We start from the raw sequence: 25,407 nt of genomic DNA on the forward strand, positions 1-25,407 counted from the left end.
TCATCCACTCATTCAATCAGTGTTTCAGTCACCTTCTGTTGTGTGCCAATTATGTGCTAGACGCTATACTAAGTACTGAAAGCACAGAGATGCATTAGATTCACACTCTGCCTCAAAGAACCTCATTCCAACAGGGGACACAGAAATATGCACGATCACTTTGCAATGAAATGAGTGCAACTGTGGAGATGTGACAAGGCGTCCAGGAGAGCAGGCCTGGTGGATGGGAGGGACAAGGTGTATAAGGGGTAGAGGAGGGATCAGGAAAGACCCCCTGGGTGGGGGAGGCCAGCAAGTCCCCCTGAGGTACGAGGGCTGGAGAGCAGTGTCGGCAACAGTTTGCCCTGAAGGTCCACGGCCAGCAGTCTTTTCAGAACAGACGATGTCACCTCTCAGCACAGCTTTCCACCAAAGCTTCTTGCTCTGGATTCTGGGGTGACACTTGGACCAAGGGGAAGAACACCTGGCTCCTGAGTCTGATTGCTTGACCCCCTTCCCTTTTCTTTCCTTTGCCAGCAACTTCTAGGTGGGCTCAAGAAAGTTGGAGTGCAGTCTCCACTTTTGTCCTCCAGAGTCCACGGTCCAGTTAGGAATGCTGCTCCCCTGTTCACTACCCAGTGAACTTCATCACCTCCCACCCTTCCTTGAGTGCTCCTTGAGTGCAGATTTTGAATACAACCCTCAGATAGGACAGTTTTCAAGGAACTTCAAAATGCAGATGGCCTTCTGGGTAGGCCTCAGGTTCCAGATCAACCAGAAGTCATTTAGAAACACTGTGAACTCTGTGACTAGCACCCACAGCCAGTACCTACCTTATATCTGAACAAGTGTCCATTTCTTTACGTTCCTTTTGGTTGAAAGAAAAGTCTGGGATGGGCAGACTTAGGGCGAGGTCCTTCCAAAGCTAGCTTCTTGCTAACAAGCTCACAGAAGCACCACGTCAAATGGGACTTGGATTTAACACTTGGTTTAAACTACTGATTTTATCGATAAGGAAACTGAGGTCAGGGGAAGTTCCAAGTAGCTCTGAACTAAAGCAACTCGTGGGTGGCAGAACTGGAGCCCAGCGTCTTGCCACTCAGGCCCTGCGCCTCCCACCACACTTTATCATCGGCATCAGAGCAGTAACTTCAATTAAAATTGATCGGGCATGGTCATCTACGCGACAAGCATTGTACCAGGTGTCGTGGGATACGGCACCAGTGGAGAGTGCAGAGCCCTGGTCTTTAAGTATATTGTGGTCCAGTCGGGGTCAAAACTCCTGTTCGTTAAACTCACGTTCAATGGCGAATGACATCGTTGCGGAGTAGAGAGGTGTAAGTAGCTACAAACTCCGGAGAGTTCTTTTGAAAAATGGTATTTGAACCAGGACATGCACAACATGCTGAGATGGGCGAAGACGTGGTAGACGGCTCCTGATATGCTCTGTCTCTGGAACCTACTTGGAAATCAAGGACTCTCCAGAAGCCCTACTTCCACTACAATTTTGACCATCATTCTTGCATTTTATTCCTAAATAAAATAGAAGTGTTGGCTTCCTTTTTCTTCTTCTTTTCCATTTTCCTGGGATGGGTGGTATTGTTTAAAGCTGTGAGCACACACGTGAGTACACATACTCCTTTGCACGCACGCTTATGCGCTCACAGGCACGCTCTTGCACACATACACATGGGTGCGTGTGCACGCGCACACCCACGGACACACACACACTAGGAGCTTCCTTTTCAGGAAGGAACAGCAGCAGTTCACATGAAGAATCCTGCACCATAAACTCTTCTTCAGCTAGATTACATGCGGGACAAGTGCTGACTTTCAATTTATGCCCCTGACATGAGTCATTGAGTGCTCTGATTCTCAGTTTACTTGTCCTGTCTTCAGTACAATGGATTGAATGCAGGGTTATCCAGCCATAACGTGGCGCCTTGATGCCTCCAATATGGGGCTGATGAAACCTGAGCGCCTGGCGCTGTCTTCCAGGAATACGAAAATTTGATTTGGGCTGGAGCCAGCCTCCCTCCTGCTCTGGAACCTGGGTGGAACGTCTGGGGGAAACACTCAGGTCATTCACTGCAGCCTGGGGTATTTGCATAATACCTGATCTCTCGGGATCTGGCCTCAGATGTCGCTTACATAGCTTATCACAGTGATGAATGTTGCTTTCACATTTTCCGTCCCCTGTCTTTTGAAGCGTTATACAGAGCTATGGTTCCATCGTTAAAGGTTCAGAAGATAACTGTATTCATTTCTAAATTAACGTTTCAGATTTCCAAACTTGCCTGGGTGCATCTCTCTGGAGATCCGGGACAGCCCCCCCCCCCCAAGCCACCTCCCAGACCTCCCAGGTGATGCTCCCGGGAGCGTTTGCAACCCTCACTGTGACTGCAGCTGATAAGTAAATCTCCAATGTGCTCGAATTTCCGCCAAGCTCACATCTCACAACAGAAAGCAAGGTCAGGTGGACTCTCTCATTTGTAAGCACACCCATCCAGGCTCAAGAAGACGTTCCTTAAACAGATACCATCTTTTAAAAACTCCAGGAAGCCAAGCGTTAAGCAAAAGTGGAACTTGAGACTTTTTCTCTTGGTTCCCTATTACGAGCATTGACTGTGTGTTTTGCAATTGCATTTGTGTGCACACTCACACATGCACATGCGAGGGCACACACACGTTCAGAGTGGACTCCTGCCCGAGGTGTGCGGATTCCCAGCGGCCCCAAAAAACAGCACTAGGTATTGACATTGGTGGGTAGGTTAACAGGATATTCTGGACAGGCCTGTGGGATAAGATACCTCCCAGCCACCAGAGTAAACTACCAAAAAAGAAAAAAAAAAAGCAAATGAGGAAAACAGTCCTTTCGAAACACATCTGATATCCTAGCTCCCTATGCACAGAGATGACCGCATTCTTCCAGAACCATGGAAGGTGCTTAGACTTACAGGTTAAAAGAAAATCATAGCTCTGCTCCTGGACACATGCTGTTTTGTCATTGTCTTCCTGCATTGGCCTGGGAAAAATAATTACATCTTTCTGAGCCTCAGTTTACCCCTCTGTGGAGTGAGAAGTTTTATGAAATGTCATCTCAGATCCTTTGTAGTTACCAAATCATGGGAAATCTCTCCACAACAGATTTTTAACCCCTCGGGGCCATGGGTCATTCCAAATACCTGTTGTAAATGCGGACCTCCTGTCTAGAAATAAATGCAAAGGCATAGAAACACACAGAGTTTATGCAGAGAGTGTGAGAGAGGATTCAGAGAATTCTGGAGCCTGCGCTGGGGGACATGCTTATAACTCTCAGAGGGCATCTCTAAAGACAGTCTGTCTGAAAAAGAAGTGAAAGATAAATCACCTGGGGGAGATTTGGGTGGTGGCTCGGGAGGACTGTGTTGGATCTCCAGACAGACACAGCGTGCCTGTGGTCCCATCTGCCTCATCAGAGACTGTGTCTTGTGAAAGCATAGACTCAGAAGCTGTTCGACTGCTAGAACCTTCAGAGACCAAGGGGCCTAAATCTCGTATTTCACCGGCTAAAGTAAGCGGATCCGCCGTGACTGGCTCAGCGACAGGTCAGAGATGAAAGTCCCAAGCTTGGGGGCTTGCCCCAGTGTCCTCTTGACTAGTGACATTGGCCTGCAGTAGGTGACACCCCAGAGCGAGTATCCAAGGAGGGGGGCCACACCCATTGATCGTCAGCTCAGCAGTGCGGTACTGTGAAAAGCAGCACCGCTGAGACAATTATGGGGCGCCTGGGTGGCTCAGTCGGTTAAGCATCCGACTTCGGCTCAGGTCATGATCTCATGGTCCGTGAGTTCGAGCCCCGCGTCGGGCTCTGTGCTGATGGCTCAGAGCCTGGAGCCTGCTTTGAATTCTGTCTCCCTCTCTCACTGCCCCTCCCCTACCCACGCTCTGTCTCTGTCTCTCGAAAAAATGAATGAACGTTAAAAAAAATTAAAAAAAAAAAAACAGAGACAATTACAAAAATGACAGACAGCATGGAGGGTGACGCGCTAGGCACTTTACGAGAGCGGTTCCATTTACTCTTTGCAGCAATTTCGTGAAGTAGCGTCCTTACCATTGTCACTTACTCCGGGAGTCACGAAACTGCAACTCCAAAACGGGAGTTTGTAAGATCGTGCTCTCGAGACTCCCAGGACTCTTGTCAGTCCGTCTGTCTGTTCTCTCCTGGAGCACACCCGAGCCGCTCTGTGCTTCCTGTTGCTCAAAGGCCTTCACTGCCACTGAGCAGCGTGGGTGAGGGACAGTGAGCCTGGGGTCTTGGGGTCTGAGACGCCCCGGCTGGTGGCTCCATCCCAGGTAAGGTGGGGTTTGGCTCAGCAGCTCTTTACTTCTTCCGTTTACCTCCTGCTTTTCTGACATCCCCTTTCCGTGGGGCGTTAAGTGCTCCGACCAGAGGCATTTTATAGCGATGTATAAATTGCTTTATAGCAATCGGCCCGTTATTCTTTGCAATAATTTGCGATTTACTTCCAAATAAAATAAGAGTTTGCGAACCTTTTTCTTCTTTTCCTTTTTGGGTTCACAGTCCCGATTTTGTTGTACCAAGTTCACCAACTCCACACATACGTTCGTTAATGGAACAAATAGGAGAACTTCCTATTCAGAGGTGCGTGGGCCTCGGCGCTCAGCACAGTCACATTGTTTTCTTTTTTCCCCTTTGACTGTTAACAACACAAAACTGTGATACAAATCTTGGTTTGTATCCAGTTATCCAAATGCTTGTGGTGGATCACTTGTGTGTGGCCTGTGTTACTCCCCAGATATGATTCCCTGCCTTGGGAAGAGTCAAGAGTGGTTTGGCGACAGGGGGAGAATCCTTCACGGCCATGATGTGTCCTGTGTGCCAGGGCCTGGAGAGGCAGAGGCGAGGGTGACACAACCCTGACCTCTTGGCAGCCTCTGTCACTTGCCTGTATCTTGCATTCACTTAGATCCCTGACTAAAGTGCGGGAGGGGACCAAACCATGGGAGGAACAGAAACCAGAGATCTGGGCTAGGCAGGACCCTCCCTGCTAACCTCAGAACTGCCATGGTGTCTTCTTGGTTTCCTGTCACTTGCCAGAAGGAATGGAGTTTTAGTCGGTTTCTCGATGGGTCAGATACCATGGCCTTTGGGTGGGTCTGACCCAGGTTGGCTCAGTGGGAATGTGCCCAATGTTTGGGTTGCCCTAGGGTCTGCTCAGGGCATGGGAAGTTCAGGGCCACCTGGTGGGCCAGCCCTGCTCTGCTGATGACAGTGGTGGTGGGAGGGGCTGAGGCCTGCCAAGAGGCCGGGGTTCTAGAAAGCATATGTATTGTGGACTTTCTTGTCAGGGTTGTGGAGCGTCATCCTTCTGCCCCCTCAGCTCTGGCTTTGGGGGCTTTTGGTCAGGCCCACAAGTCCCAAGGAGCCTCACCTCTTAGCCCAGGGTCCTGCTGGTCAGGGAGGATGCACATGAAATGGGTGGGGGTGGGGGGTGGGGAGCAGTGATTTCAGCCCAAAGTTACTGCCATCTATAGTAGTTTTTTCCCCTTAAAGCAAAATCAAAATGGTGGCCAACATCAAGCCTTCTTGGTAGCTAATGATAGAGAATGTGACCTTTCAAGTCACAGAAAACGATGTACTGAAACATTGGGGGAAAGCTTATAATAAAAAAGATAGTAACCTCTTGATAAACAGCTAGCATTCTTTGGAAGGATCCCAGCACATCAAAACTTCTGTTATTCTGCAACAAGAAATGATCTATCGATGCTCTGTACACATTACATATTTTAGTCCTTATAACACATTCAAAAGTTTGGGGTTCCTAACCCTTTTCATCACTGGGGAAACAACATTGTCAGAAGTTTGAGTGAAAGGCTTTCAGCCAGGAATCAGTAGGGCCAGGACTGAGCCACGGGTTTATCCGGTGTGATGGGTCCTCAGGTCTCCATCCCCAGCCTTTCTCCTCAGGGGAGCCGTCCACACGGAAGCCTCCAGGGGAACTCTTTGCACAGGAAGAGTAGATGTTAGTTCCTGTCCTCGTGTGGGTGGCGGCTGCTCGCTCTTGTTTATGCGCATCTCTTACCCAACCTGCCCGAGGACCCTGTGGACAGCTGGTTTCTTCTGTGAACCCGCTGTGCGGACATAAAGTACGGCCTCGGAGGGTGGAGTAAGGCCAGTTTCTGGTTCTTTGCTCTAGAGATACATAGCGAAACCTTCTGGTTCAAGGCCAGGGCTCTGCCAGCCTGAGCCCGCGGCCCAGGGTCCTGGACATCTGCGGCACTGAGCACGCCTGGCCGTGTTTCTGTTTTCAGTTTTGTGCGCTTGCCTCGCTACTACAACACGTTTACCATAGTTTTCCTTTTCCCGTTTGAGGAAACAGTATGGTTTCTTCAGGTCTTTGCCTCGAATCTGTTGTGCTGTGTGATATCCCGACATCTTCCTTGGAAGTCTTAGGAAAGAGCCCTGGGCTTGGGGATGCTTGAAACGCCCTCCTGCTATACCTTGGGGCTCCTCCCTTTGGCCTGGAATCCCATAACTAGCCAGAAGGAATATAAATGAGTTGTTTGATGACCTCACGTATTTCCTCCACACTTGCTTTTGCTACCGTGTGAGGCTTGAAGGGTCCTGGGAGCTATAAGACAATTATGATCCCAGAGGCATTTCAGCATGGTGGGAAAGAGGGTGATGTGAACCGTGTCTTAGGGGTGCAGAATGGGGAAGGGGGACTCTTAGCAAACAGTCAAGTTGCTGGGTGGGATGATATTTTGAAATGTTAATTGAAGTTTCCTCTTTCACCCCAGATTTCTTTGTTCCTTTTTCTACTCTTCCTATTCAAACAAGACCTTTCTGCGGGTACCACTATGCCCAGACCCCTCCCCAGGGAATGCACCCTCCCCTGCGCTGGGAACAAAGGCTGTAGATGGCTCACAGCTGAGTCATTTGCTGGACATCACCCTTTGCTGCCAGGAACTGCCTCGTTCAAGCTTACATGCCCACGGACGGCGCCCGTGCTCATTTGACTGACCGAGGCAGGAATGCAGAAGCTCGGCCTCCTCACCCCAATTTGAGCCAAACCTGATGGGCTATTTCAATTCCAGAGCGCCTCTCAGGGTTGGCTGAGGGTAGCCTCCATTGCAACCTCGCTGAAAGTCAGCTTTTCCTCCTGAGATGTGCTGTCTGTCTTCTTTCCAGGGGAACTTCTCAGGAACACTCCCCGATAAACCTTCTGCATGCAATCTTCCACCTCAGGCTGTTTCCAGGAAACCTCTAAGGCAGTTGGCACAGGAAGTAGTTGTGAAAAAGTGGGCTCTAGATGGAAAACTGGAGAAGTGCGTGTGGCAGGTTGACAGCGAGGACCCCATCACTGGTGGTGGGGATGGTGCTGGAAAGGCTGAGGGAAAATGGTGAACAGGAGGTGGGACCGAGTGATCGTGGCTGAGAGCTCCTCAGCTTGAGAGCAGGAGGCTGAGGTGAGGTTCACCAGTTTAAGGTGAACTATGAAAGCCCGAGTGCCTCCTTGGCAGCTTGTGAGAAAATCCCAGTGTTCTCCAGCAGGTCAACTGGAGTGCCAGTCATAATCTTAAGTATAGCAGAGTTTTGGAGAAGGTTAAATTCTCAGGGTCTCAAAGTCGGGGTCCTAATAGAGAATTGGTGAGATCCCGATACTCGGGATGGGTACCTGGACAATTAAGAACCTTGCACCTTGGGGCGCTTGAGTGGCTCAGGTGGTTGAGCATCTGACCCTTGATTTCGGCTCAAGTCATGGTCCCAAGGTCATGGGATCAAGCCCTGCATCGGGCTCTATACTGAGCTTGGAGTCAGCTTGGGATTCTCTCTCTCTCTCTCTCTCTCTCTCTCTGCCACTCCCCCACATGCATTTGTGTTCTCTTTCTCTCTTAAAACTAACTAAATGAATAACTTAACAAAACAAAGAGAAGCACAATGCTTAGTAGGCCTCTTTGGACTTTGGAGGCAGCATCTTCTATCCCTGTAAATACTGCTTCAACCCATTTTTCTGGGTGATATGGAAGGTGGTCATCTTTGAGTAGGATCCAGGAAAGAAAGCGTCTGCAGCAGGTCAGGTGGTGGTGTAAGTGACCCTGCCATTTGTGTCATACAACCTGGCCGCCCCTATGGTCCTCACTGGTAGGAGTGGGACGGTATGCTCTCTATGGCACTACGGAGATGTTTGGTGGCAAAAGACATCACGTGGAGCTTATGGCAAGCCCCGGGAGAGTCAGAAGGTAACCCCTGGCATTTTGGAGCAAGGCCATGTCTATCGGTGGCGGAAAGGTATGCATCATTTGAAAAGTAGCTCTTAGTAAGCTTCTCGGCCCTGGTAGAGTGGGGACATGTCACCATGGGATGTCAACTGCATGGCCAGGCTGGGTTCCGTCAGACCCACTGACTTATAAGATTGGGTGGACTCATCATAAGGGGAAGTGAGATATCTAGGCCTGGACATAAGCAGGGTCAGAGTGAATGAGGAAGTTGCACAGTTAGCTGGGCCCCATATCACCCAGCACTGTTTTCCGGTATTTTTCCCTCAGCTCACATCGATGGTCCACTACGGGGCCAGGGCCACTTGATTCACTGGTGCGTGTAAATGATGGACTACGCCACTCAGGGATGGCCTTGGATGATGGCAGCCAGGAGCAGTCCTCCAGGGGACGTATATCTGGGTAGGTCGTCTACTCATCTACTTTGTAGGGAAAGAGAATTGACCAAAGATAAGAATATGTGCCATGTGAAACTTATGGCAAAGTGCATGAACAGGGGTGAAAGAGAAAGATCGGCATCTGGGAGACAGGAAGAAGCTTGAGGATAGGCTCCTAGGAGTTAGCAGAGTGTGAAGATACACATATCACAAGGTAATGCCCAGCAAAGTGCATCCACCATGGAGGAGGTAGCAAGCAAACAGAGTGACTTGGCCAGTTGACACCAGTTAGCCTGTCATCAGCCATCCCAGTGCAGGTACAACAGATACCATAGCAGCAGAGATGAAGGCTACACGTGAGCCCATTGGGATGAGCTTCCATTCACCAAGGCTATCTAAGTACAGTTACTGCTGAAGGCCAATCTGCTAGCAGAGACTAGCCATGAGCCCCCAGTGGTAGTAATAGACATTTAGTAAAATACTGACTACAGGGATCTTTTCTATAATAGAAGGGATACAGATGAATCTTGAGTGAGATCATCACATAGTCTTGGCATAGGTTTGCCTTTCCTGCCTACAGGAAAGCACCCAGCACCTGCCTAAGCCAGCACCACCATCCACCAACACAGGATTCTACGTAATATCAGTTCAGTCGAGGGACCCACTTTATTGAAATGGGGGCTCAGCAGTGGGCACATGACCATGAAATCCACCGTTTTCATCATATATGACATCATCTAGAAGCTGCCAGCCTGCAAGAGTGGTAGAAAAACCTCTTACGAGTATAGCTAAGGTTCCAGATTAGAGATGATGCCTCATGAGTGCGGAGCATGATCTTCTATGACACAGAGTGCATGCCGTGTCGATGATGCTGTGGCCTTGACAGGTAGAATACATGGCTCTGAGAACCAGAAGATAGCAGTAGGAGAGGTCCTTCTCACCATTGGTCCCAGTGACCAACAGAGGGAACTGTGCTTTCCGTCCTTGCCACATTGGCTTCTGCGGCTTCCAGCGGAAGAACGTCTTCACCAGAGGACACAGTAAGACACTTACAGAACTTTGTACCCACTGCCTGGTCACTTGGGGTTTCTCATGACGATTAACCAGCAGACAGGAAGAGGAGTTTTCATCATGGTGGGTATGATTGACCCTAGTCATCAGGGAGGTTGGGTTGTAGATGCACAATGAGGCCAGGGAAGATGCTCCGAGGTTGCTCCAGAGAGTCTCTTTGTGCTCCTAACACAGGTGGACAAGTACAGGAGTTGTATCCTGAGAAGAGACTGACAACCTGGGGTTCAGACCCCTCAGAGATGATGTCTGCGTCCCCCTACCAGGCCCCCTGCCTAGACCAGCAGAGGAGCAATAGAAGGAGTGGGGAGTCTTGAATTGGTGGCAGAGGGGGGGATGATGAGTGTCAGTCACAGCCTGAGATCAACTGTGGCAGGGGGCTGTTGTTTATTATAATCACCTTCTTTTCTAAGTTTCTCAGGCAACTGGTCCTTCCAAAATCCTGGAGAAGAAGCTTCCCTGATGGGGCATACTCATGACAAGAAGCAACTTCATCTGTGGTGACTATGGACCATGGGCACTGCGGGGCTCTGCTTGGAGCTCTCTTTAGGGCCAGGTTGTCCACCACTCAGCTGCCTCGCTGGGAACTGCCCTCAGCCTCAGGGAAGTGCCCCCCTGCAAGGTTCCTTCACCTCTCAGAGCGCAGTCCATGTCCGATGACTGGCCTGGGGGGTCCAGATGCAATCGTGGCAAGAGTCATCCTCTCCCAGTGCTCAATTCCACCTTCCCCCACTTCCTCAAAGATGTGTCTTCTGAGAACACTCCCAGTAAACCCCCCTGGGTGCAGTTTTGCATCTCAGACTCTGTTTCCATGGAACCCAAGCTGGCTTTCCAGTTCCAAAGCCAAGGGCTTTAGGATATTGGAAATGCCTCATGGAATATATAAGGTTTTGGGGGGAAAATAAGAGTAACGGTAGCTTTTCCCAAGCCAAAGCAAAACAAAACAAACCAAAAAAATAAAATTAGGGCAAAAAGGTTTCCCAGTAAATTTTCTTTTATTGTTACAGTATAACCCTCTTTGTCCCTAATGATGTTCTTACTTTAAAATCTACTCTTTTCCCCCTTTGATATTAATATAGCTACTCTGGTTTTATTGGTAAAATTTACCTGGCAAGTCCAAAACTCTTCAATCTGTGGATTTCATCTTAGTTAATGTTAATCACGGTAGAAAGCTTATTTTTCATGACAAATTCTTAAAGGACCACCTGCTCCTAGCCCGGTGCTCTTAGCACTATGGTGGTCTTCTATGGGCCTGAGTGTGGGGTCTGTTTCCCTCACCCTCATAGGGGGCTGGATTCCTTTGGGGTCCCAGCTCTGTGGAAGAAGGGTCTCCTGCCATACTCTCCACTTTGTAATGGGACGCGGGCTTTTCATAAAGGTCACGAAGATGAAAGTTCACCGGATTTGCTCTCAAGGCAAAAGTGATTTCAATAGTAGGCTTCTCACTTACAATTTTCCTTTAGATTTTGGCCTGATATTCATAAAGATGTTGTTAAGAATTACAAAAAATATATATCCAGAGTTCTTAGCTGTTTTCAGGATTTAGTCCGAACACTGGGCCTGCCATATTACTGGAAACAGAACTCCTAGTAGTAAATTTTTTAAGAAAGAAGTTACTGATGATGGTAGACTTTTACCATCTACTCGCTCTGCATATGCAGAGAACTTGTTTAACTTATGTGATGGAAATATCCTCTTTAATGTGGGCATGATGGATTATAGGATTCTAAAACTCCATCCTGTTCATTTTAATTCATTTCATGAGACAAAGAGGGAGAGGAAAATTCTTCACTATTTATTGGATGGGTGCACATTACTAAACAATTTCAATAATTGATTTGCATTACACAGTCAAGACAATAAATTTGAAAATCAATGAAAGCCACTTACACAACCGCTTCGTGGAACAAATATGTAAGATGTGAATATTTATGATGGTAAATCAGATTAAGTTGCTGAACACTTTTTTCTCATCTGTCGGCAATGATGCAAAGCTCTGGGAGTAAGCTATCAACTTTTTGTAGTGTGTTTTGATTAAGTATAAATAAACGAATCACATTTTCACGGTTATAAACTAGTTCATCAAATGGGGGAGGCAGTGCAAACAGCCTTCTTCTCTAGAAACATATGGTTAGCAGTGTAGGCTTATGAAAATTGTGTCATAGTTCAACATTTAAATTAAGGAAAACTTCCAAAGGCTAAGACATGATAACAGATTTTACAGCACCCATGACAAAGCTTCACGTTGATTTTTTTTTTTAAAAACTAAGAAACTGACAACTAAGTTTTAATGCCTCGAAATTGTCCCCAAAGAACCTTGAGTTTGTTGTGTTCATTAACTTTTTAGGACTGTCCTTCCTGCTGTCCAAGTTCTAAACACAGGCTTTGCCTTTAGGATGCTTTTCTTTTTCGCCAAAATACAGGTGTGACATTTGGGGCACTTTTGTAAGGTTTTTGCTAGGGAACATAAAAGAAAGCCCATCTTTTCTTTTATTCTCCTTCTGCCTTGGACTCCTGGTGCTTCCACACCTGGTGGAGATGGGGACCTCATGGAGGCTGAGGAAACGGACATACCTTGAGTCCCTGCTTTTACGGCTGCTGGGTGGCGGATCGCGATTCTGCTCCGCCAAGTGGCAATTTCACAACTTCTTTGTTCCTCCCCAGCCTCCTGACCCATTCCTTTCCCATCTCTGCCATGTCAGTGGATGACCCCAGTTCCCCTGAGCTCAGAGAAGCTCAGAGAAAGGCTCCATGCCCTCACTCGCATCATCCCATCTGCGTGCCGCCCCCCTCCCTCCTGAAGGCCCTCGGCAAGGTCAGTGTCCCGGATGGAATGTGTCTTGGGTTGTCCTGGGCTCTTTGCTGCCAGCCCATGAAGGCTTCCTCCTACAAGGTCAGCTCTGTAGTTTCTGTTGGGACACTTCCATTAGCGTGTGACTCAGTGGAAGGAAATACACAAGCTGCGCCAGCCACCCATCTGACTCCTTAGCGAACTTCAGTGACCATGTCTGTGCTCTCCGCCGCCTCTCCTCCCCTCTTTAACCCACTCCAGTCAAAGCTGTGGTGAAGCCCACTCTCTAGGAAGCTACTTTGTCACCGACAACCTTCATTTTAGCAAATCCAGCGGTCAAAACTTTCTCCCCTTGGACCGTATCTCGCATCCCCTCCTTTCTTTTGGAGATGCTCTCACCACGGACTTGTGCAGCACAGATAGCCTCGCACTTGCTTCCCTCCTTGGGCTCCCAGCTGCTGATTCCTGGACATCATTAGTGATTCCCTATATGAATTTCCTGCTGCTGCTGTGAAAAATTACCACAGACTTAGTGGCTTCAACAGCATGAGTTTATTATCTTACAGTTCTGTAGAGTACAAGTCCAACACGGATCTCTCTGGGCTAAAGTCAAGGTGTGGCAGAGCTGCATTCCCTTTGGAGGCTCCTGGGGAGAGTCTGCTCCCTTGTCTTTTCCAGCATCTATAGGTCACCCAGTTACTCGACGTGTGACCCCTTTCTCCACCTTCAAAACCAGAAGCATGGCATCTTCTCTCCGGTCTGATCTCTGCTTCTGTTCTTGCATTTCTCTCTGACCCTACCTCCTCTGCCCCCCTCTGATAAGGACCCTTGTGATTATGTTTGGCTCACCCAGGCATCCCAGGATAGTCTCACCATCTCAACTTCCTTACCATCAATCACATCTGCAAAGTCTCCTTTACCCTGTGAGCTAAGATACTCACCAGTTCTGGGGATTAGGACATGGACATCTGGACAAGGGGGAGCCCTTATTCAGGACACCACACACCCCCTCCTTAGGTTCACTTGTTAATTTTTCCATACCCCAAACTTGGCCCTTGCTTCTCCTCTTCTCCATCCACATTCTCTGAGAAGATCTCTCTGAGATGTCAAATGCCATGTTTAAACGGATGACCTCCTCCTACGGGGTGCCTGGGTGGCTCAGTCGGTTAAGCGGCTGACTTCGGCTCAGGTCACAATCTCACGATCCGTGAGTTCGAGCCCCGTGTCGGGCTCTGTGCTGACAGCTCAGAGCCTGAAGCCTGTTTCAGATTCTGTGTCTCCCTCTCTCTGACCCTCCCCCGTTCATGCTCTGTCTCTCTCTGTCTCAAAAATAAATAAACGTTAAAAAAAATTTTTTTTAAATAAACGGATGACCTCCAACTCATATTTCCAGTCTTGACCTCACCTCTGAGCTCCGGGTGTGAATCTGCATCCAATCTGCCTATGTTGTCCATACAACTCACTTGGATGTTTAGTAATGATCTTAAATCTGCCATATCCACAAGACACTCTTTATTTCTTCCCTAAACTTGTTGTTCCTAGCTTCTTCTAGTAAATGGCTCCACTGTCTGTTACCCAGATCAAAAACCCAACAGTCATTCTATGTTCTTCTTCTATTTTACCCCCTTCCACAATTAATTTATGAGCAAAACATTCCCTCTGCCATCACTCTATTCCAGACTCCACCTTGGCCAGTCTGGGCTCATGAAATAGCCTCTTCGCTCGTCTACTGGACCCCTCTCCCTCTCCAGTCTACCCCCCACCTAAGAGCCAATTTTCAAAACAGCATTTTAATTACAGAGTATTTCAAGCAATCCAAAAAGTACAGACAACAATAGAATGAGTGTCCAGGTGGCCACCACCCAGGCACGGCTGTGTTAACATTTTGCTTCATATATATTGTTTTTCTTTTTTTTTTTTTTTTAATTTTTTTTTCAACGTTTATTTATTTTTTGGGACAGAGAGAGACAGAGCATGAACGGGGGAGGGGCAGAGAGAGAGGGAGACACAGAATCGGAAACAGGCTCCAGGCTCTGAGCCATCAGCCCAGAGCCTGACGCGGGGCTCGAACTCACGGACCGTGAGATCGTGACCTGGCTGAAGTCGGACGCTTAACCGACTGCGCCACCCAGGCGCCCCTATATTGTTTTTCAAGAAGTAAAACGTCATATGTTTTTGAAATCTTCTACTTAGCCCGCTTTCGCCCTGTTCCCCTTTCTCGTTCCACTTCCCAGAGGAAACCAACATCCTGCAAATGTCGCATGTCCTTCCTCATGTGCATTTATACTGCACCACACATGTGGTTTCATAAATGATGAACAGTATGGTGTGATGTGTCTTTATGCTTCGCAGAAGTGTTTTGCATTCTGTGTTTCTGTTGCTTCACGTTTTTTTAGGGTTATTTGAAGTGTATTCATGGTGATAGACATAAATTTAGGTCATCCATTTTAATAAATTTGAATAACTCACTTAATAAAATAAGCATAAGTGTGTCATTACATGAACATAGCATAATAGAGCAGATCATTTTGCTATTGTTAGAGATTTACTAGCAAAATTTTGCCAGTGAAATACTGCAACAGTGAACATCTCTGTGCACATGTGGAGAAATTGTTGTATAAAAATCATAGATTTTATATTTATTTATTTAATGTCTCACTTATTTTTGAAAGAGAGAGAGAGAGAGAGAAACAGAGTACTGGCAGGGGAGGGGCAGAGAGAGAGGGAGACACAGAATCTGAAGCAGGCTCCAGGCCCTGAGCTCTCAACCCAGAGCCCGACCTGGGGCTCGAACTCATGAACTGCGAGATCATGACCTGAGCTGAAGTCAGATGCTCAACCGACTGAGCCACCCAGGCGCCCCAAACACTTATAAATTTTAAAGTAGCTGAGCTTATCGATCTTTTGTCGAATGCCAGTGCTTTTGTAACTTAAGAAATCTCAATGTTATGAAGAGGATATTTATATTTGTTTTTGCCAAAACTTTGTCTTTAAATTGAGGTCTTTAGTCATCCTGGAACGTGTGTGTGTGTGTGTGTGTGTCTGTGTGGGCATGGCCATGTTTCCTATGGTTAGCCAATTGTTCCATTCCCACTTAATGACTATTCTTGCCTTTACCTTCTGAATTGTAATGCCACTTTGTAGAATACCGTGTTCCTAAAAGAGACGCCAAAGCAGAGATTGTGGAGAGCCGGCCTGGGTGCAGAGCCCAGTTCCACTACTGAGCAGGGAGACCATCCTCTCCAAATCGTATAATCTCTCTGGATTGCCACCCTACCTCCTCTCCTCTGCGAAAAGGAGATGATATTAATAAGTGTCTTTGGGGGGATTAAATGAGCAAGACTGGACTTTGAGTCTTCTGTGCATAACTTGGTATGTAATAATAAATGTTAACTTTCATGTTTCAATTATTATTTTTATTTCAAGTGTGAGTCTCCCTCGGGACAAGCAATTTAATTATTATAACTTTATGGTAATCTTGGTATCTGAGAGGCCAAATACTGATATTTGTCAGCTCGTTGGGCTTGGAGGAAAAAATATATGGAGATTTTGATTAAAAATGAATTGAATTTACAGATTTGTTTGAGAGAATTGATATATATTGTTGAGGCTTTCTACATGTAAGCATGACTCATTTCTCTATGTATTTTGGTCTTCATGTCTTTGAATAACGCTGTGCAATGTTTCTCATAAATGTTTTATACATCTTTTTTTATTAAAAATTTTTTAATGTTTTATTTATTTTTGACAGAGAGAGAGAGAGAGAGAGACAGCATGAGTGGGGGAGGGGCAGAGAGAGAGAGGGAGACACAGAATCCAAAGCAGACCCCAGGCTCCGAGCTGTCAGCACAGAGCCCGATGTGGGGCTCGAACCCACGAACCGTGAGATCATGACCTGAGCTGAAGTCGGATGCTCAACCGACTGAGCCACCCAGGTGCCTCTATACATCTTTTGTTAGATTATTTTTAGGGACCATACATGTTATCATCACTGAAATAGATAGTATTTTTTTTTAACTTTTAAAACATTGCATTGGCTCTTGCTAGTATTGATTCTTAAAATTGGTTTTGTATTCCAGCAAGCTCATAACAATTTATTTCTAGGATTTTTTTTTCTACGTCTTGTCTATTGCTTCCCACTCATTCTGTTTCTTTTCTTTTAAGATGTATATATCTCTATGATGGTTACCATTAAAATGTACATAGTGTTTTTGGAGTGTTAGATACTCTTTCTGCACTTACCTGTACTAGCTCTTTCCATCCTCATGATGACTCTATGAGGTCAATAATATTATTATTCCTATTTTATTGGTAGTGTTACAGAAACAAATACTCTGACGCTTGTAAAACTAATGAGACTTTATGCAGGGCTATTATAATAGGTGTCAAGACTATACGGGAGAGAGATGGAACTCAATTCTGAATGTAGCAAGGATGATAGGTATTTATACCCAAGGAGCAGGGTGGGGGAATCCACAGATGGAAGATTACTAAGGGGGTATCAGAGATTGGGGGATTCTTGCTAAAGTGACTTAACAGAGTTCTTGCTGAAGGCAGGTGACAGACTTAGGCATCAAAGATCAAGGACAAAGAGCTTGATCAGGTATGGAGCGTGAGGATTCTTGCTAAGCTGAGTGAGCAGGATTCTTGCTACAACTGGATGAGGTGAGCCCAAGCTAAGACCCATAGATGAGACCGTGTAGAGCATAGGGGCTGCAAGGAACCCGACTCAAGTTTGGTCAAGGACAGGGTCTTTGTCAGGAGGTAATTGGGGTAGAGGGAATTTGAGCTTGCCCAAGCACAGCTAGTTCAAAGCAGAGTGTGAGGCCCCAATGGCTTGGCTCTACGGTCAATGCCTTCCATCCCTTTGATATGAGCATTAGAGGTAGCTGTGTGGAGTCTTGCCTTCTTGTTGATATTAATGGGAATGTGGCTCAGTTTGCACTATTTAGTATTATACTGAATGTTTGGCTGAATGCCATCTATGTAGTTCGAGGAATTCTTGGATATTGCTAAGAAATTCTTTTCTACACCTTAAAGAAATTCTGAATTTTATTTAATGACATTTCTGCATCTCCTCAGCTAATCTTAGACTTTTTTCTCTTAAATCTAGTAATATGGTGAATTACTTGTTAGATTTTCTGATTTGAACCATCCTTGTATACCCAGGATAAACCCTAGTGGGTCATGGTAGAAAACAACTTATCATAAACCCTAAATATCTTAATTTAGCTTTGATTTGTTAAACGTAGTTCCAAGTTTTTTGTTTTGCTTTGTTTTCTTTTAACAGAGAACTTGAGAAGCTGCCACTCAAGTATTTTCATGAATGAAAAGCACTAAATTATCATCATCCATTGAATATAAAGATGAGAAAGGAAGTCCTTGATTCTTTACAATTTAGCCTTAACTCCACGTTTAGGTCCATCTATGTTGATTTTTTATTTTGCCACCATAAAGTTGAGTACAGAGGCAAAGAGCTTTCCTTTAATATTTAAAGACTTGCTCTATCGGTTCCCATGCATGTTGACCAGAATGCGGGAGCTGTAAGGGTGATCTCACCACTTGCTCTCCTCTGTGGAAATCGTACAAGCATTCTGGGTTTGTAGGTCCTGACCATATAACAGAGTCTGAAAAGACCAGTTGCTGCATCACTTAGTGAAGAAGTTCCTGTAGCATGGGGTCAGCATTCTTGCAATTTGGGGTTTGGAAGACAGGAGGCTTCTCTCTGAGGTAATGGCCAACCACGTATGACCAACGTATCTTCGAACCCTCAACACTGTTGGCTGGAAAGTGAGTGCAACAGCAATCGCCGTCCAGCCCAACGTGTGGCATGTTGTTGGAATTAAAAGAGATGGGGCTTATACATAAAAGCCCTTTGAAAGCTGCTCTCCAAATGTGAGACGCCACCTTCACCTTGGACGTGGTCCCTGGGAGGAAGGGCAAGCAGGTTGATGCCTCGGGCTCAGGTCAACTGACAGGTACTCCTCATCCACACTGTCACTGACTTCCCTGCAGCTCTCTGTCTGCTGAAGAATCTCTACTCCTGAGCGGGCAGGGGGCTGACACATGATTTCATTCATTTCGCAAAAACAACCAAAAAAAGGTCCTAAGATTGAAATCCTGGTGCTTGCTCTTACGGTTGGATTCAGACCCTGTGAGTTGAGTTGATCAGTCTCCATACCCTATGATTATCTTTCTCCTTTTTTTCTATTCCTTTTCTTTGCTCCTTCTAAAGTGCATTTGTGGGGTGCACGTGGCAGTGTTCTGCCTTTGAGCTGCCTTCCCATGGGGCCCTAGCCTTTCCTGGGCCCAATTCCTATCTTTCTGACAATGTCCCACTTTGAATTGGCAGCTGGTCTTCTTATAAAGGGGCTCAATTGTACTAATTCCTATGTTCCAGTTTTGTTGGTTCAAAAGGGAAAAGAAATAAAAAGAAATTCACTTTCCAGTTGAATATCACGATGAGGCTCTGAGTCCAGAACCACTTGGCTCAGCAAGCGTCCCCATCTCTGCCTAGATGTGCACTGACCAGGCTTGCCTCCATCTACCCCGCCCCCCTTGTGTGTCTTTTCCAGGGGTTGGAGTAATGCCCCCAGAAGTCCACTATGCAGGGGGGTTACCCAGGTCCTTAAGAATACCTGCTACCTTATGAGCTTTCTTCTAATTGTTTTTGTTATGACTGATGTCATTATGGCATCAATGTGCTGTAACGGGGGCGTTTGTCTTCTTGCTGTTTGTGTATGTCAGAAATCTGAAGGGGAAAAATATGGAAACAGAAGGGCACATGTCTTTACAAGCGTGTTTGGAGGCAAACCAAATGGTGCATTTCTCTTTGGATGCTTTCTGGTTTTCAGTCCAGGAGTTGCAGAATAAAAATAGCATGCCTTCTTTTTGCAAAGGGCTGCTAATGTGACTCCTTCATGGGCTGGTTCTTTTGGTACAAAAGGCAACTCCTGGGCTTGGATGTATTGACTCGTTAGTCATTAAGGAATTTACTCGTTGGCACTAAAGAATAACATAACACAGGTTTAATTAGACCAAAGCTTAAAGTTGATGTTAATTTAATGGCACAGTCAACTTTCAATTATCCTTGATGCTGAAAGAGGGGATGGCATTGATAATCCAAATTAAGGAAAAGCCTCAAATACATTATAATTTCCCCCCTAAATTCATTAGGATTCCTGTTCTAATTTTGCTACAAGGGGCTCACGTTGAAATGATCACGAAAGTCAATTTGAGGGAAAGCAAGACATTGGCCTGGGGAAGAAAGGTATGGCACGCCAAGCACGCATTAGGCATTTTACCTTGTTAGTTTTTGAAATGTCATAACTACCTGTGATGAAGGTACCACTAACCATCGTTTATAATTGAGGAAACAGAGGCAGTATTGAAAGGCTTATCCATGGTCGTTTACTAGAAATTAGTATCAGTGGTTTTATGTTTCTCAACCTACCCCATGTATGGAACAGAGGGGGAAAAAATGTTTTTGTCTAACCCTGAATTGCAATGTCTCCTGTACTTAAGAAAATAGTGGAAATTCTCTTCTGAATATTTGGCATTTTCTTGCCAAGCAAAACTCTTGCTTGGGATAATAGCACGGTTTGGAAGAAAGCAGCAAAACACCGTTTTGGAGCACAAATGGGATAAATAGGGGTGTGGGCAGAGAGGCCTGCGCAGGTGAGGATACCTCTTACTACAGGGTTGACGGGCCTCTCGAGAACAAGGCCATCTAAAAAGTCAACATTTATGCTACTGGCAGGGAAGTTCTCTGATGGAACAAAATGCCCTTCTCTCCGAATCCTCATTCAGCTCTCCCGGGCGCAGACACCTGATGTTAGTGGTGCCGGTGGGTGGTTTTGGGGTAGAGAAAAGCGAATGCACTGGGTGGTGGCTAGAGCTGTGTATTAGTCAGGGTTCTCCAGGGAAACAGAACCAGTAGGAGACAGACATACACTTGCAGATTTATTATGAAGAATCGGCTCACGTGTTTATGGAGGGTGAGGAGTCCCACAGTCTGTTGGTGTAATTCAGTCTGAGGCAGGAGGAAATGAGATGAGATGTCCCAGCTAAAGCAGTGAGGCTTTAGGGAAAAGGGGCTAATTCCTCCTGACTCCACCTTTGTTCCATCCAGCCCTTCAATGGATTGCGTGGTGCCCACCCACCTTGCGGAGGGCAATCTGCTTTACTGGGCCCACTAATTCCGACGCTAATCTCAATCTCACCGACGCACCCAGAATAATGTCTAATCTGGCCAGTCAAGTTGACACATAAAACGAGCCACCATAAACTCCCTATGAGCAAGGAAGCCAAAATGAATTAAAAGACTCCTTGGGGAAAGTCTGATGCTCTGTGGGCTGAGAACGGAGTCAAAGTCATGTTATCTAAGTCTTCAAGGGCAAGATGAACTCAGTAGACATACGGCTTATATGTTATGGACAGCCTGACCGAGTACTAGCTAGTACTGGTTATCAGCTAGTTAGCAGCTTACTCTCAGCCAGTGAGTCAGCAGATTCAGAGCTACGTCGATGCTACCGTGGCACATCCCAGAACCTTGCTACTCAAAGGGTGGCTTCTGGGCCAGAGCTCCTTAGAAGGGCAGACTCTCAGATCTACTGAAGTTGAATCTTCATGCAAACAAATCCCCAGAATGTCTCCGGATAATTGATCTGCTCCTGAAAGCCTGAGAAAGGGTGGCCTGAAACCTACTGGTGCGGTCAAACGCAAGAGAGATATGAGTACAAGGCTGGAGTGAAGGTCACAATGGGGAAATGGATTTGGGATTTTAAAATATTTGCCAGGTATCACCTATAGTAACTAGGCATCATTCAAAGTGGAGGGTGGGATGTGCATTCCCTAAGTCCAGAGCGAAGCACACACTCGCAGGCTGGTGGTAGGCAGAACAGCTCACCTTTCCTGCGTCCCCAGCCGCTCGCCTCCAGACATACATGCCCCCACTCTGGGCGAGAAGCCCAGCCTGCAGGGGGAAATAGTTCTTCTCTTTCTTCGTTCTTTTCTGCACCCTTGCATTTAAAGTGTGTTTGTGTGGTCACATGTTTAGCTCACAGGTCTTCATCAGGAGGGAAATCAAGAGGGAATGAATATTACTAGGGATAGTGGATTCTGATGTTGGAATAGCGGAGGCATGGCATTGCTTCGGGATTGACTTGATCTATCTCACTGGGGAGGGTAGCCTGTTTTCCTCAGTGTACCCGGTTATGTAGAGACACCTCTAAATGCACGGGAGAAGGTTATGGGGGGTGTGCGTGTGTGTGTGTGTGTGTGTGTGTGTGTGTTGCTGTTGTTGTGTTTCCCACAGAGCTAAATGAAGAGAAGCAGCTGAATAATTTCTGGGGTGCCTACTCAGCTCATCACTTCTTGTTTTGAGGGAAGCTTTATGGCATACTCAGGGTATGTCTATGCTAGATGATCTCTTCCTCTGCCCAAGGCTGTTTCAACCTGATCTTCTCTGGGGCAATCAGACACCTCTCTTAAGGTAGGTGAGCCTTGGAAAGAGGCTGTGGAAGGTATTAAAAGAGAGTGAACCTAGAGAGGGAGCCCCAGGAAGGATCCCTGGAGAGGAGCAGCCCACCGAGGCAGAGGGACGGTAGGGTTATCCTAGATGTGCAGGTGCGGGGACAGGGTGCCCCAGGCAGCACAAGGGCAGGTGCAAAGCCCCAGATTAGAAGGCAGCACGGTGTGCTGTTGGAGTGGAGAGCATTCCAGCATCACAGAAGCCCTGATGGGGATGGGGATGGGTGGGAAGGCAAGGGGATGGGAGAAGTAGGCAGGGTCCATATTAAGGACTTTTTTAAAACAGAAGGTGGTGGCTAGTGGTGACCGGTCAGGTTTGCCCCAGAGCTAAAAAGAAACAAGTAACTAAAAAGGGAGGGTGGTTCTCGCAACTTGGAGAAAAGATTAATGTAGAAGCCCGATAACAAATCTTGTAAAGATCAAGGCGAAACTGTGCGGTAACCAAAACAACCAGTCACCTGCAGTGTCTATTGCTATAAACACGCTTTAGGAAGGGGCAGGAAGACGAAATGCTAGCAGCTGCTTGTACGGGCTCTGAAAAGGCACATGAGTAGAGTTTTCAGTGAGAGATAGAGTTTTCAATGTTAGCAAAATTGCAACTATGTGGGGGTGCGTTATTCTTTTTTTAAGTAAAATGGGAAGACATTCTCTTTTGCCAGGAGAGCTGCAACTCCATTTCTCTAAGCAAAAGTCAAGGTTTGATCATCGTTTCAAGATGATTATTTACGGCTCAGCAGATAATCCCACCGTGCCCTTGGCTCTGGCATTGCCTTTGCTCTATCTCTTGCGGTCTCCCGAATTTATTGATTTCATTAGAAGATAAGAGTGACAAGGACAGCTTCTAATACTTGGGAGAAATGTAAAACCATTAGCAGGTCATTGTTGAAGTCAGAACATGTCCTGCTAAGCTCCTTAGGAAACCAGTGGCAGCCAACGATACAGGGATTAAGCTGCTTCTGTGTGTGTGTGTGTGTGTGTGCGCGCGCACGTGCGTGGAGGCCACGCTGAACTGATGGATACACGGATTATTGACACAAACGACTACTTGCCTTTCTTTTTCTTGCTTCCAAAGTTTCAGGATCCGGTTAAAATGCATCTGTCTTACCTGAGGGCTGTGTTTTTGGGGCACGGGGGAGAAGGCTTTCCGAGCTTGGCATCTGCGAATCAGCTAGGGTCAGAGGGTGTAATGGGAGTGACCACCAGCTTCTCCCGAGTGGCCCAGTGGGTGGCACAGTGTGCCATGATGTGGCCTCTGAGAGGCTGCCTCTGTTTGCTGTCCCCTCAAGTCAGAAGCAGCCACCAGGGGCTCAGTCCGTCCTGGCCTTTCCTCATGGGACGTGACGGGAGGGACGGTCACCGTTCAGTCTGAGGAGATCCTTTAAACAAACCAGAAGAGATTTTCTAACCGTGAAGCTACTGGTGCTTGTGAAGGTTGGAGAGCAGGAAGGGAATTCAGTTACGTCTCTGTTCTTGTTTATTCCGCCTGTTGTTGGTAGCGCGGCCAATATGCAGATACTTCACGTGGATGCCTCAACGATCATGAGGTGGAGGGACGTGAAATAATTGCTTGATGCACTTTGCATCGGTGGTGTACGTGGAAGAAGGCGGGCAGCTGGTCATGTTTCTGAGGACGGGGCAGGTAGAAAAAGGCTCCAAGGGCAGCAACCGAAGATTGAGGTCTCAGGCAGAAGGTGAATGAGGGGCATCTCTAACAAAATACCGCAGACTGCATGGCTTCAACATTTGTTTCTCACAGTTCCAGAGGCAAGGAATTGAGCTCAAGGCACCAGATTTGCTTGCTCCCTGATTCACGGGCGGTCATCTTACTGTGTCCTCACATGGCACAAGAGACAAAGGAGCAACCTGGGGTCTCTTTTATAAGGCCACCAACCCCATTCCCCCCTTCATGACCTAATCACGTTCCAAAGGCCACACCTCCTAGTTCCGTCTTCTTGGAGGTTGGGCTTTAGCATGCATTTGGGGGAGACACAAACTTTCAGTCCATAGCGCATCCGTGGAACCCTGGCTGCGGGCTCCCCGGCCAGCCTTCCTCCTCACCTGTCTGAGTAGGACTGGCTGAAACCGAAGAGGAAACCTGCGCCCACAACAGCACTGGGGGACCTAAAAATCGAGGAAGCTGGACCATGTGACTGCCACCCCTGACCACTGATGTGACCTTCATTGATTGCCACTGTCTGCACTTGTCTTGTCTGCCTTGAAATTGAAAAATACCATGCCTGTTTCTCTCGCCCAGTGACTCTAAGAGCCCACACATGATATTTGTGAAAATGCACGGAAAAATCTCAAGTGCATTCCCAGCATGAATGGACAGACTCATTGTTAGGCGTATAAGAAGGGTGGTTACACGGATGTCTGGCAAGTTCATCTCTATTTTTATCTTTTGCGCCGTGAACATCCAGTTTGTGAGCCTTACTAAATGACTCCTGGAGGTAAACTGAGTGCAAGTCAAATTTAAGGTAATAATCTGAAGGTACTTTCAAGGAATTTGCGTCCTAATAACTGAAGAATAATGTAGTCTTCAGTTTCAGATATGATAATTTACTGCAGTCTTATTGCCAGATAAGCTCTAGGACATCCAGTCAATTTTGCATTTCAGATGAACCACAAATAATTTTTTAGTATAAGTATGTCTGAAGTATTACATGGGACATACTTACACTGACTTCTGATGAAAAATTACTTGTGGTTTATTCGCAATTCAAACGTAACTCAGTATTCTGCATTTTCATTTGCTAAATCTGGCCACCCTATACTGGAGATATGGGCTTCCAGCTGCGTAAAATCCCATATAAATGCTTTTTAGCCTTTTTTTTAAATATATAAATATTGGTTTTCTTTCTTTAAAGTGTATTTGTTATCTTTGAGATAGAGAGAGAGAGAGAGGCAGAGAGAGAGAGAAACAGAGAATCCCAATTAGGCTCCGCACTGATAGTGACTTGGGGCTTGAACTCACAGATCGTGAGATCATGACCCAAACCTAAATCAAGAGTTGGACACTTAACCGACTGAGCCACCCAGTTGCCCCTTTTTAGCCTTTTTTAAAAAACATAGGTAGGAATCACTAAATTGGCTTTAGCATGTTTGGTAATTTCTCTGAGCTTCTCATTCTTCACCTGTAAAATCCAGAGAACATTGCCTTACCTGGTTCTCAGTTTTGCCTGCTATCACCTGGGGGACCATTTATACCTCCTGAAGTCCCAGCACCTTAGACCAATTACATCTGGATCTCTGAGTGGTGGAGCCCAGGGGTGTTACGTTTGAAAGCCCCGCCCAGTTATTGCAATGAGGCAGCAAGGGTGAGAACCCCCACCTCCCTCCTACTGACCTGTGGGGTTAAGTGACCCAGCAACTGCAGAG

The 25,407-nt window shown here is 46.6% G+C and overlaps 1 long non-coding RNA gene across 1 annotated transcript; it reads left to right on the forward strand.

The window, feature by feature from the left end:
• Positions 1 to 8,538: 8,538 nt before the first annotated feature.
• LOC124504175 (uncharacterized) lies at positions 8,539 to 10,681 on the forward strand. Its single transcript, XR_006960333.1, has 3 exons — positions 8,539 to 8,664; positions 9,526 to 9,679; positions 10,121 to 10,681. It is a non-coding gene; the product is annotated as an uncharacterized LOC124504175 (long non-coding RNA).
• The last annotated feature ends 14,726 nt before the right edge of the window (positions 10,682 to 25,407 follow it).

Source organism: Lynx rufus, unplaced genomic scaffold (genome assembly GCF_022079265.1).
Source record: "Lynx rufus isolate CCGP_SWC_20201006 ecotype Redwood Valley unplaced genomic scaffold, mLynRuf1.p SCAF_8, whole genome shotgun sequence".
Classification (NCBI taxonomy): Eukaryota; Metazoa; Chordata; class Mammalia; order Carnivora; family Felidae; genus Lynx; species Lynx rufus.